The sequence below is a fragment of the Elaeis guineensis genome, chromosome 10, assembly GCF_000442705.2.
Source record: "Elaeis guineensis isolate ETL-2024a chromosome 10, EG11, whole genome shotgun sequence".
In the NCBI taxonomy this organism is placed as follows: domain Eukaryota; kingdom Viridiplantae; phylum Streptophyta; class Magnoliopsida; order Arecales; family Arecaceae; genus Elaeis; species Elaeis guineensis.
In genome coordinates, this window is record NC_026002.2 from 58,354,549 (window position 1) to 58,367,782 (window position 13,234).

Here is a 13,234-nt window from a genome sequence, read left to right on the forward strand (position 1 = left end):
GAAGCTCATCATGGAACGGACCATATCTAATAGGGTCTGGTTTTTCTGTTCTGAAATTTTGTTGAATTGAGACGTTCCAGGTGGAGTCCATTGAGAGACTATGCCATTATTTTTAAGATAGTCTAGGAACTCCCGACTAAGGTATTCACCTCTTCGATCTGATCGAAGAACCTTAATGGGCTTTCCTATTTGTTTTCTACCTCATGTCTGAATTCTTTGAACCTTTCAAAAGCTTCAGACTTGTGTTTCATTAGAAACACATACCCGTACCTAGATATATCATCGGTAAAGATAATGAAGTAGATATAGTTGCCTCTAGCCGGCACATCAAATGGGCTGCACACATCCGTATGTACTAAGGCAAGTAGGCATGTGGCCCTTTCCCCATGTCCCACAAAAGAAAGCTTGGTCATTAAGCTTTGAAGGCATGATTCACAAACTGGATATGACTCAGAAGTCAACAAACTCAATAGCCCAAATTTCTCCAATTTGTTAACCCTATCTTCTACTATATGACCTAGCCTTAGGTACCACAGATACTTATCATTTAGACTATCTCTAGGCTTTTTAATTCCTATGGCATTTATATTTTGCTCAATATTAAATACAGATATATCAATATGTAGCTGATAGAGATCGTTAATAAGAAAACCATCTGCAACTTTATTATTTTCATAAAAAATATTACAATGATCCTTATGAAAGCTAATCACATAGCCTTCTTGTGTTAAACATAAAACAGAAATCAAATTCCTGCTTGCTGCAGGCACATAATAACAATCTCTAAAAAATAAATCTAATCCTAACGGTAATCGCAGAGGGTCAGTTCCCATGGCCACAGCAGCAACTCTTGCTCTGTTCCCGATGTGTAGGATTATCTCTCTATCCCTCAGCCTCCTGCTCTCCTCAAGACCCTGCATAGAAGTGCACAAATGAGTACTAGAACCAGAGTCAAGCACCCAACTGGATGCAGAAGAAACCATAAGATTAGACTCTAAAATGAGCATACCTCCAGAAGGACCATCCTTCTTGTTCTTCAGGGCGGCCAGGTACTGAGGACAGTTCCACTTCCAATGGCCGTCTGATTGGCAGTGAAAATATTTTTCCTTATCAGCAGCCTTCTTCTTTAGTTCTGTCTTCTTCTTCTTGCCATCCACCTTCTGCTTCTTCGCAGACTTCTTTTTCTTTCCAAAAGACTTTCTCTTGGAAGAAGTCTACTCCACAGTAAGAACTAAGCCTTTTGAACTCTTCATAGAAAGCTCAGTCGTAACCAGCATGTTCATTAACTCGACCAAGGTACACTGCATCTTATGCATATGAAAGTTCATGATGAACTGACCATATGCATCGGATAAGGACTAAAGGATCACATCAATCTAAAAATTCTTATCTAAGATGATACCGAGCTTCTCAAACTCCTCAAGATCCTTGATCATTGTCAAACAATGATCTTGGACTGACTACCCATCATGCATCTTGGCCTTAAAAAGTCTTTGACAGACTTGATACTTGGCCGCGTGACTCTGTTCACCAAACAATTCTTGCAAATGAGCCAACATTTGGCGGGTAGTCAAAATGTTCTAATGTTGGCATTGTAAGTCATCAGACATTGCACCCAACATGTAGTACCTTGCTTTGTTATCATCATCCGTCCACTTTTCCAGAGATGCTCTCTGTTCAGCAATTGGATGTGCTGGCATGACAGGTGGGTCCTGGTCTAAGACATGAGTCAATTTTTTAAAATCTAGAATAATTCTGTAGTTCCTCAACCAGTCTTTGAAATTGGGTCCAGTCAATCTATGGGTGTCTTCTATTTTGGTCAGGGGGTTTGAGGCAGACATGTTTCCTGTAGAAAGTTAAAAGTTTCTAGTTAGATTTTGTAATCAGACTTAACCAATTTGTTTAAGGGTTTTATTTTTAAAATAAATTAGGCTCTCACTATTTTCTCAGATCCCTACACTCCCTTGGTAGAGATGTGAAAATCTTTATGATCAGTGATTTTTAGTGGGTGGTGCGGTCTCACCGACTGGCGCACCACCTCACCTAACAGTTATTGGAAATGGGTCAACCGATGAGTGGACAACTCTTGTCCAATGATTCTCTAATCATGGTGCACCCAAAACTTGATCTCTAATTCATGAAGCTCACTGTGTCTGAGATATTGCTCCAATCCTTAGTTAAGTCAAATCCACCATTTGCACGAACTAGATTCCTGATTGGATCCCTCATCGTATCCAGAATATTGAGCCCAACCCATCCTCTAATTCGTAGCATCCAATGCCCAATGGACATGGTTGCATCTTTTCAGTGCAACTGAGCCACTATAACCAGTCGAGAACAATCAACCCCGGGAAGAGCCCGCACATCCACAATGGTGGAAGACCTAGACTTAATATTTTCTTAAGAAGATTTGATTTAGGTCTCATTAAACTTGACTTAACATAGTCATAACAATTATGACTAACCTAGTGGCGTGGGTCAGCTCAAATTGTTAGCCACCTCTAATCAGAACTGAGTCGACACATATGGCCAGGTAAGTGAGATCGGTGGGAGGGATATGCCATTAACTCGACAAGAATACATTCGAGTCGAGTAGCTCCCAATTAAAAATCAGTCAGTCGCATCTGTCCAACTTACCTTAGACACCAAATTATCGAACCATAACTAATTAGGTTAGCCTACAATCCAGGCTCTAACCACTGAGCCAGATTAGGTCTTAACTTGATCGAGTCACATCTAAATGTGATTCGATCTTGACCCAGACTTAATCCTATTAGGCTGATCAATTATTAGCTTTCACGATCCCACCTAACAAACTCTTGATTCGGTTTGATCAACCGCTAGACCTAATTGAGCTACCTAAGCCCGAACCCAATTTTATGAAAATATCTTAGATCTGAAATTCTCAATTTTAGACCTAACTTAATTTCATAATCTTAATTCATTAATTAAGTTTGGGTTCATAAACAAAGCATGTAAAATAAATCTTAAGATTTCAGGATCTAGGATTTTGCAGAAAAATAAGTTTTGATTTCTGATTAAGGAGGAACGTGCGGCACCCCTACATGTCATATGAACACCCTATTGAATGGGAAGAGAGGGTCTTAAAACTCTACTTCGTTCTTATGATTGGACGGCCATGAGAAATACCTTAATTAGAAATATAAATTTAACTACAAAACTAGTTAGATCTAAATTAACATATCACATATACAATTTAAGATCTAACTAATACATGCTTTGCATACATCTCATGTATCAAAAATCAATCTAATTAACATGCTTTCAGATCTGATACATCATATGTAATATCTGAAAAATAAGATTTAAATTAAACTATTCAGAATTAAATCTATTCTAGATAAGTTACTAGAACAATTCTACAACTAGTCTAGGCATGCAGCAGATCAATTTTATAAAAAACTATTTTTTTTTATTTTTTGATCTGATTATAACACTTATAATATCAAAAAAATAGAGAATAAATAAGATTTAATTCATATTTTAATCTCATTAAAACATAAGACTAAAGACTATTCATGGATTCAACTAATCCTAGTCTAGTCATGCATCTTATGCATGTTAGATCTTCTTAGATTTAATTTTAAATATTTTGATTTCAGATTCTATTATATCTGATGTAATATTTGAAATCTTTAATATTAGATAAATAAAAATTAAAATTAGATCTAAATTAGATCTAAAATAGAGCCAACAACCTGGCTCTGATACCAGTTGAAGGAGGAAAACTGCTTTTCCTCTATAGGATCTTTCAGATTTCATCAAATCTGGAGTGGAATAATTTAAAAAAAAATTTATCCTACATATATTTTAGATATAAGTCTCTAGATCTAATTTTCATATCTAATATTAAATCTAAAATAAATCTAAAGGGATGAAGAAATAAGTAATACCTCAAGGGTAATCTGATTACCCTGTAGATGATCTCTGCACAATCTGAGGTTCTATTGTAGCCACGCAAGTGCCTGGCCTCTACCAGTATCCACTCAGGTAGGACCTAGAACATCTTCTCTTCATGAATCTATGCTTCAAAAATCAGATCTAAATCTGATTAGGAAGATCTTTAAAAGTCTTCCTGAAGTTGGAGCAGCAGCCAGTTGAAGAAGTCCTGCAGCCTTCTATTCTAGGCATCACCATGCCTTGGATCTTTGCCAGATGGACGTCCAACTCTTTGGACATGAAGAGGGGAGGAAGAAGAGTAGGAAGGATATGGAAAAGAGGGGAGTGGGTGGCAGCTATTGGGTTTTGTGCATAAAATAACTTCTACCTTGAAACCCTAGGCACAGCAGGGTTTATATAGACCCTGTATGCTGCGTAGTGCCACATCATTCAACCAATCAAAAAATTCCAATAAATTCTGAAAAAAAATTATTTGGTAGAGTGATGTCATCTGATCATATCAAATAATAACCCCACCTTATCTTCAAAAGATAGCACCAACATTGGATAATCACAAATAGAGATGGCACCCAAGAGTTTAAATTGATCAAGACACTCCAATCCTTATTCACTTGGGGTGCCTGCTTTAATCCAATTGGGCTCACACCATAATCTGATTATGGCACCCAATTTGATGTGGCTTGGCTTGTGGATACTCCATAAAAATTCTCCAATGAGCCCTCTTCAGTTTAAGACCCATATGTCAACTTTTGACAGATGTCATAAAATGAAATTGGCAGGTGCTAGGAATTAGCAGGTGTTATCTTAAATTTATCTCATGAATTAAGACAAGCTTTCTCTGAGCTGGACAAGCTTTATTTAGACTGAGAGAAAACTTTCTAAGGTTCTCTGGATGAGTCAAATCATATTTGGCTCAGTAGAGACAAAAAAGATTATACGAGAAGAAAGTTAAGCTCAATCATGTGCTAGCATGATTTTCTTGAACCTAATTGGATCTTATCCAAATCAATTGGGTTAGCCCAATTGATGACATCCAGATCCTAACCCTTGTTTGTGTAACCCAGTTAGGTTCAATTCTATATGGTAATGAGATATGTTGTGATCTCATCATCGACATCATCGAAACTCCTTTCGATGGATCAGAACTCTTCTGATTCAGACAATTAGAATGATCGATCATCAATATCATTCTAATTGCTCCCAAAATCTACTAGTGACACCTAGAAGTATGTGGTGGCAACCCATCAGAATTGAAGATGAACCTCTCAGTGCAGCTACCTGTGTGATTGAGTTCCTCTACATGAGTCCCGACTGAATTAGGGTTAAGGCGAACTCGTCAAACCCAACATCAGTCATATGAGTTAATCGATCGATTTGAGTCCGATGAGAAACCTTAATAGAAAATTCTTTTCCATTATTTCACTCTGCCATGGCCATGGGCTTAAGGACTCGATCTTTCACTTATCATAGGACTACTCCTCTCATCTATCGAGGTTGATAGATCCCATCTTGGTGCGACCTAGTTCCTATAATGAAGATGCTACAGCCAACATACACCTCAAGGTTTTGAATGGCTAGGAGATCGAGTTATGGTGTAGTCAAACTATAACACACTCAAGGTGAACTGTCGATGCACCTCAGGTCAAAGAACTAGACACATAACTACAGCATCGAGCTAGTCATTGACGAGAAGGTAGACTTCCTTATGACTGCTCGAAGTGGTCATGCTCAGTACTCTCATTCTCAATGAATATCTGTACTCTCACTCCGGTGTCTCCACATCATAGATTTAAGATACATCTATCCTAAGAAAGTGATCATACACCAATCTTCTGGATCGATCACCATCTTTGTGATGATCCTATGGTCAGGAGCTGTTTATGAGTTAGTTATATAAATTCATGCCTTAAATTTTTAGCTCTTGAAAATATGAATTTACGTTCCTACTAACTCAAAGGATGTATCACAGATACAATGTACAAAATGTGATAGAAGAATAATCTTTTTATTCATTTATAATCAAAATTATAAATTTGCCCTTAGATCTATACAGGAATGTGTCAGCCGATCTGGCATCTAGGGCACACATCTAACATATCAGATATCTACTTATGGCACTGTAGGCTAGGTCATATAAACAAGAACAGGATAAACAGGTTGACTCAAGAGAGAATTCTCGAAGTCAGTAATTATAAATCACTTCCAACCTGTGAGTCATGTCTTCTTGATAAAATGACCAAGTCACTTTTTACTGAAAAAGATAAGAGAGCTACTGAGCTCTTGGGCCTAGTACATACTGATGTATGCGGGCCCATGAGCACAAGTGCTAGAGGTGAATTTTTCTACTTCATCACTTTCACGGATGATCTATCCAGATATGCATATGTCTATCTGATGAAACATAAGTCAGATTCATTTGAAATGTTCAAATGATTCTGAAGTGAAGTAGAAAAATAAACTGGAAAGAGTATTAAAACTCTTCAGTTTGATCGAGGAGGAGAATACCTTTCTAGTGAGTTTCTCACATATCTAGGAGAGAATGGAATTCTCTCCCAATAGATTCCTCCAGAAATACCACAGCATAATGGTGTGTCTGAAAGGAAAAATCAGACTCTGTTAGACTTGGTCCGATCCATGATGGGTTTTGCTAGCTTGCCGATATCCTTCTGGGGATATGCACTCGAATCAACCTATTATCTGTTAAATAGAGTTCTAAGTAAGTCTATAATTAAGACTTCATATGAGATATGGACAGGGCGTAAGCCAGCACTTTCACACCTTAGGGTCTGGGGGTGCCCGACCTATGTCAAACGGTTAGTTACAGATAAACTTGGACCTAGATCTGACAAATGCACATTCATAGAATACCTCAAAGAGATCAAAAGATATTTTTTCTACCATGCTGATGAACAAAAGGTGTTCGTCAGCCTTAAGATAATTTTTTTAGAAAAAAAGTTCCTTGGTGAAGGAACCGTTGCCTCTAAGGTTGAACTTGATGAAGTTCAACAAATAGAAAGACCGACACCAATAGCTAAACTTGAGTCAAATTTGATTAGATCAGATTCAAAGCCCAATGTACCTACACCATTAAGACGATCCGATAGAGTAACACGTCAGTCAGACAGATACTACGATTTCTTGATCCAGAATGGTGATCCCATCGAACTCGATGAGAATGATGAGGATTTGATCACCTATATAGATGCAATGCAGAGATCTGATTTCAAAAAATAGCTTGAAGCCATGAAATCTGAAATGGAGTCCATGAAGGTCAACGATGTATGGACATTGGTTGACCCACCCAAAGGGATTAAACCCATTGGGTGTAAATGGATTTTCAAAAGGAAGAGGGGTGCAGATGGAAAGGTTGAGACCTATAAAGCCCATCTGATTGTCAAAGGGTATCATCAATATTATAGTATCGACTATAACGAGACGTTCTCCCTTGTGACAATGCTCAAATTCATTCAGATAATGCTTGCAATAGCTGCCATCTGGATTATAAGATCTAACAGATGGATGTAAATACAGCTTTTCTGAATGGAGAGCTAACCAAAGAGGTGTATATGATACAACCTGAGGGATTTACATCCATAGATGAGTCCAAGGTGTGCAAGCTTCAGAGATCCATTTATAGATTGAAGCAAGCTTCTCAGAGTTGGAACATGCATTTTGATAAGGTGATCAAAACGTATGGCTTCATTAAGAATGGAGAAGAGCCCTGCATTTATAAATGGGCAAATGATCCAGTTGTGGTATTTCTTGTCTTGTACGTGGATGATATTCTCTTAATCGGGAATGACATCCCCACACTATAGGGAATAAAAGTTTGGTTGTCATCGTAGTTCTCCATGAAGGACTTGGGTGAAGCATCCTATATCCTAGGGATGAAGATCTATAGGGATAGATCTAAAAGGATACTTGGGTTATCCCAGTCCACGTACATAGATACTGTATTGAAGAGGTTCAGTATGGAGAATTTCAAGAAGAACTATCTACCGATAGGCCATAAAATTTTTCTCTAAGAAGGATTGTTCGACAACTCTTGAAGAGAGAGAGCGTATGAGTAGAGTCCCATATGCTTCGATCGTGAGATCTATCATGTATGCCATGACATGTACAAGGTCAGATATGGCATACTCACTAGGAGTAGCGAGTAGATACCAATCTGATCCTGGAGAAAATCATTGAAAAATGGTTAAAGCCGTCCTTAAGTATTTGAGAAATACTAAGGATTAATAGTTGGTTTATGGCGAATCAGATTTGAAACTTGTGGGGTTCACAGACTCTAGCTTTCAATCTGACTATGATGACAGCAAAAGTATTTCAGGTTATATCTTTACTCTGAATGGTGGAGCCATCTGCTGGAAGAGTTTCAAGTAGCATACTGTAGCAGACTTTATTTGTGAGGTGGAGTATATCACAGCATCGGATGCTGTGAAGGAAGCTGTGTGGCTGAGAAAATTCATCACCGAGCTCGGAGTAGCACCCTCCCTCGATAGTCCAGTCCTGCTCTACTGCGATAGCACTGGTGCCATTGCTCAGGTGAAGAAATCCAAAGTACACCAGCGGATGAAGCATATTTTGTGCCGCTTCCACCTGATCTGGGAGATTGTGGATCGAGGTGACATCGACCTTCAGAAGATCGACGAAAAGAAAAACTTGGCCGACCCCTTCACTAAAGCCCTGGTGATAAAGGAGTTCGACAACCACAAGTCGAAGATGGGTATTAGATACTGTGTCGAGTGGCTTTAGGACAAGTGGGAGTTGTTGAAAAATATGTCCCAAAAGTTAATCATCAACCTATTGATGGTTGAGCAACCTTGTATTGTAATTGATTTGTTAATAAATAAAATATATTTTTGATATTTTCATCATAAATTTTTATCTTCTAATCAACTCCATTGTTGTGATGAAGTCCTTAGGACTATTTAGGTTCGATAAAGAGAGAATTTATTGATTAGTCTTTAAAACTGTTCACAATCAAATAATAGGCTATTAATAAGGACGACAGCTTCTATCGAGCATAGGTCACTGTAGGCCATATGGGTTGGCTATCCTCTTAACCAAGGAGTGTGAAGACACTGCTATGGCATACAGGTGAGATGTAAGGGTACATCATCATGGAACATGACCAACTCCAGAGCATTATGCTGTCGAGAATGTCTCTGATGGGATATAGGTATAAGTGTCCCTTAGACCTGAGATCGCCTCAGTGACCTACAAGCAACTCACTATGCTTTGGTACTGGACTAACTAAATTTTTAATTCAGTGATGGAAGGCTTCTAGACATAGTCAAGTACTTATGAAGTCGGAGTGTGATCAAGATGGGATTGACCACTCCAAGAGTTGGAGAAGAATGAGTCACTGTATTTCAATTTAGCAAAAGCTTGACCAAGATAATCCATCAGATGGATTTGATATTTTGAAATACAATATAGACAATCTGATCAGAGTTGACAGTTGAACTTTGAGGTGTCCTATGAGCATTTTGGTCAAGGAGATGAATTATATGGAAACTATATCCGCATGGGTTCTAAGGATGTTGTTCTACACATTCCACCTATCCGATCGTCGGGTACCATTGCTAGATGGTCACTTCGATTGGTATAAAAATTTATTTCTATTCTATCAACTTAGATTTAGACCTATGAGGTCACACACATTAGAGTTCATAATCCGATCGGATGGTTGATCAATGATTAAGAATCGTTCTAGGGTTAAACGATCAATACGATTGGCATTTAACCTAGTGCAAGTGTTGCAGGAGGATCGGTTAGCAATTTGATTGCTAATTGACTTAATTTGATTAAGCCAATAGGCTGAGATTAAGTCTAATTGAATATAATTTAATTAGATTTAGTTTGGGCTTGATTGGATTAAGTCCAATTGATTTATTGGATAAGCCAAGTGCAAGAAAAAACTAGTCCTAGTTCAATTAGGACTTGGGTCAATCTAATTTTTAATTCGATTAAAAAATTAAATTAAATTTAAATTTAAATTAATTTGATTAAATTAAATTTTTAATTGGGTTAAAATTTATTTTAATTAGATTGATTTGGTTTTGGTTTTATTTGGTTTGAGAAACCAAATTTGAACAAGTCATAAATTGAATCCTAGTAAGACTAGGATTCCACCTTGCGCCACCTTAGCCCTCCACGCCCACTCTCTCTTATTTTGTGCGATAATACCTTCTCTCTTAGGCCTTCAAATATGCCCAAATCTTTCCACTCTTTTTCTCTTACATGGAATGTGGTTGTGGACCAAGTCAAAGTATGAATTAGTTTGGATTTCAAATTCTATGAGATAGAATTTTAGGAAACAAAAACTCTTTCCTTATGGCACTGATTTTACCCAAATTTTTTTTGAGATTTTTATAGCTTTTATGGCATATATTGTGTGCCCTTTTCTGGTAGTACATGGTAAAAAAAGAAGGAGGAGGCGCCCAAGAGTTGGGCACAACTTATCTTGCCCTGTTTGGATTTTCCTTGACTAGATATTTGACCCAGACAAGGACTCTTCATATCTCATTATTTAAGATGAATTTCTTCTTAAAATTTTTGTGAATTATAAATCATTAAGATACCTTTGGGGTGTGTGAAAATCAAGAAAAAATAGTGTTAGGGTGTGGAGATATAATAGACACAAAATTAGGTATCTTGGTGAGAGCAAAGAGAAGAAGAAGAGGATCTTCTTCTAGGGTTGCTGAGTTCACCTCTTCTCTTCCTCCATCTATGATTTTTCTAAGAGTGTCTCACATCTAAAACTTCTTCTCCTACTTCTCATCTTTGAAAGAGTCCAAATCAAGAAGGAGGCATCTGATCGACCATCGAAGAAGGATCAGCACAGTACTAGCATACTGTGCTAATTTTCTGGATCAGGACTTCTGATCGTGATTCATGGGCTCGTGTGGATGACTCCTAGAGGTTGGATGCATGTGCGGCTTGCAACATCATTCTCAAGCCTGGATCAGAAAAGTTAGAACGTCTAACTTGCAAGGTAATAGATCTGATCTATTATATTTTACATACATTAGATGTAGTATAGAAACATGTTGATATGATCAACATGTAGTTCTTGCTCTTTATATTTTAATTTTTGATTTAATATCATGTAATAATCATGTAATAGGATCTTAGATCTCAAAATTCTCTGATTTTGTAAGATAAATTTTGATTTATTTTAGTCTTTCATTGCCTGATCTTGAAAAGTTTCAAGATCTAACCCTGAAACCCTAGATCTGGTTCCTTCACTTAAATAAATATTTTGAGGAAGATATCTATATGGAGTAGTCTTTGAATTTCACATTCAGTGATAGTAGTCATGAGGTCTGCAAACTACAAAAATTCATATGTGATCAAAATATTTGATTTCATCAAAAATGAGGAGCCATGTGTGTACAAAAAGGTCAGTGGGAGCGCTGTCACATTCCTCATATAATATATGGATGACATCCTCCTAATTAGGAATGGTATTCCCATGCTAAAATCGATCAAAGTATGGTTGTCAAAAGAACTTGCCATGAAAGACCTAGGAGAAGCTTCCTACATTCTTGGTATAAAAGTCTATAGGGATAGATCTAATAGCATGATAGGACTCTTATAGCGAATGTACATAGAGAAGGTGCTGAAGAGATTCAGTATAGAAAACTCCAAGAAGAATCTTTTGCCCCTTAGATATGGCATTCATCTCTCCAAGAAGATGTATCCTGATACACCTAAGGAGATCCAATGCATGATCAAGATTTCTTATGCTTCGACAATAGAGAGCTTTATGCATGCCATGTTATGTACACAACCTGATATAGCCCTTGCCGTGAGTGTCACAAATAGATATCAGGTGAATCCAATGAAGAACACTAGATTACTATGACAAACATCCTTAAGTACTTGAGAAGGACTAAGGATTTGTTGTTGCTCTTTGGTGGAGGATCAGAGCTGAAAGTTGAGAGATACACCGATTCAGACTTCATGATTGATGTCGATGATAAAAAGTCTACATTGGGATGTATCTTTTTGTGTAATGATGGTGCGGTGAGCTAAAGGAGTTTCAAGTAGCCGATCATTACGGATTCATCCATGGAAGTCAAGTACATCACTACCTCTAAAGCTACTAAGGAAGTCTTTTGGTTCAAGAAGTTTGTTATGGAGCTAGGTGTGATGCCATCAGATGCCGTTGCACTGCACTGCAACAACAATGGTGCCATAGCCCTTACTAAGATGCCTAGGTCTCATCAAAAGTCCAAGCATGTAGAGCGATGATTTCACATCATATGCGAATACCTCGAGAAGAAGTTCATCGAGGTATAGAGAGTTGACTCTGCACAAAATATAGTGGATCTGCTGACCAAGCCTCTCAGCCAGTAAAAGATCGAAGGTCACCTTGAGAAGATGGGTCTTAGGTGATTAAATAAGTTCTTGCCAATAACCATGGCTACTGAATAGAAATATTAAACTGAAAGCCCAAATAAAATGAGCACCTAAGAAAAAAAGACCATATGCAGATAATAAAGAACCATAAGACTGAATTACCTAAGATGCTTGTGTCCATAAGAAATCTCAGAGCCACCCATTAATAGTAATGGAACTCTGTGCAAAGTTTTCTCTTGTGATAGAGTTACCACTCCTTGATCACTTATAGTACCCCAAACATCTGACTGCATTTTCCAACTGAAATGGAAAATGACTATCGAAATTGCATTGTACATCCAGAATAGACCTAATATGGCCAATTGGCTCTAGATTATGGGAGTTTGTTAGATATGTGTGTTGGAATTTGATGTTGGGGCATGCATGTATATTTCAAATTTTTTTTTTCTAAACAACACTGTGAAATAAAAAATTAAAATATCTTTTTAATCTATATCATGCATGCATAAAATATAAAATACTAGAATCTATTTCATACGCTAAAATTGAACACATACTGAATTTTATGCTGAAATTGAATATGTGATCGGATCACATATCTGTTTCACAAATCTTTTCTTCAAATCTACATCTAGAAGAGAGTAGATTCTCTTTTAACCATACAAGTATCCGACCTTTATGGGTATCCACTCAGGATCAGCCTAGAACAGCCCTCTTTGATATTGATTTTTCTTCTTTAAGAAAAATCAACCTACGAATCTGATCAAAGCCTGAATTATGATCAACTCTTTGATCCTTTTCTTGATCTTCTTCTTCTCTTCTTCTTTTGCTTTTCTTCCCTTGATTATAAAGCAATCAAAGTCTGAAAATTAGCAAGCAAAGGGGTGCCCAAACACCTTTTGGGCATGGAGAACTGGGACGCCCAAACTCCTTAGGCATTGGA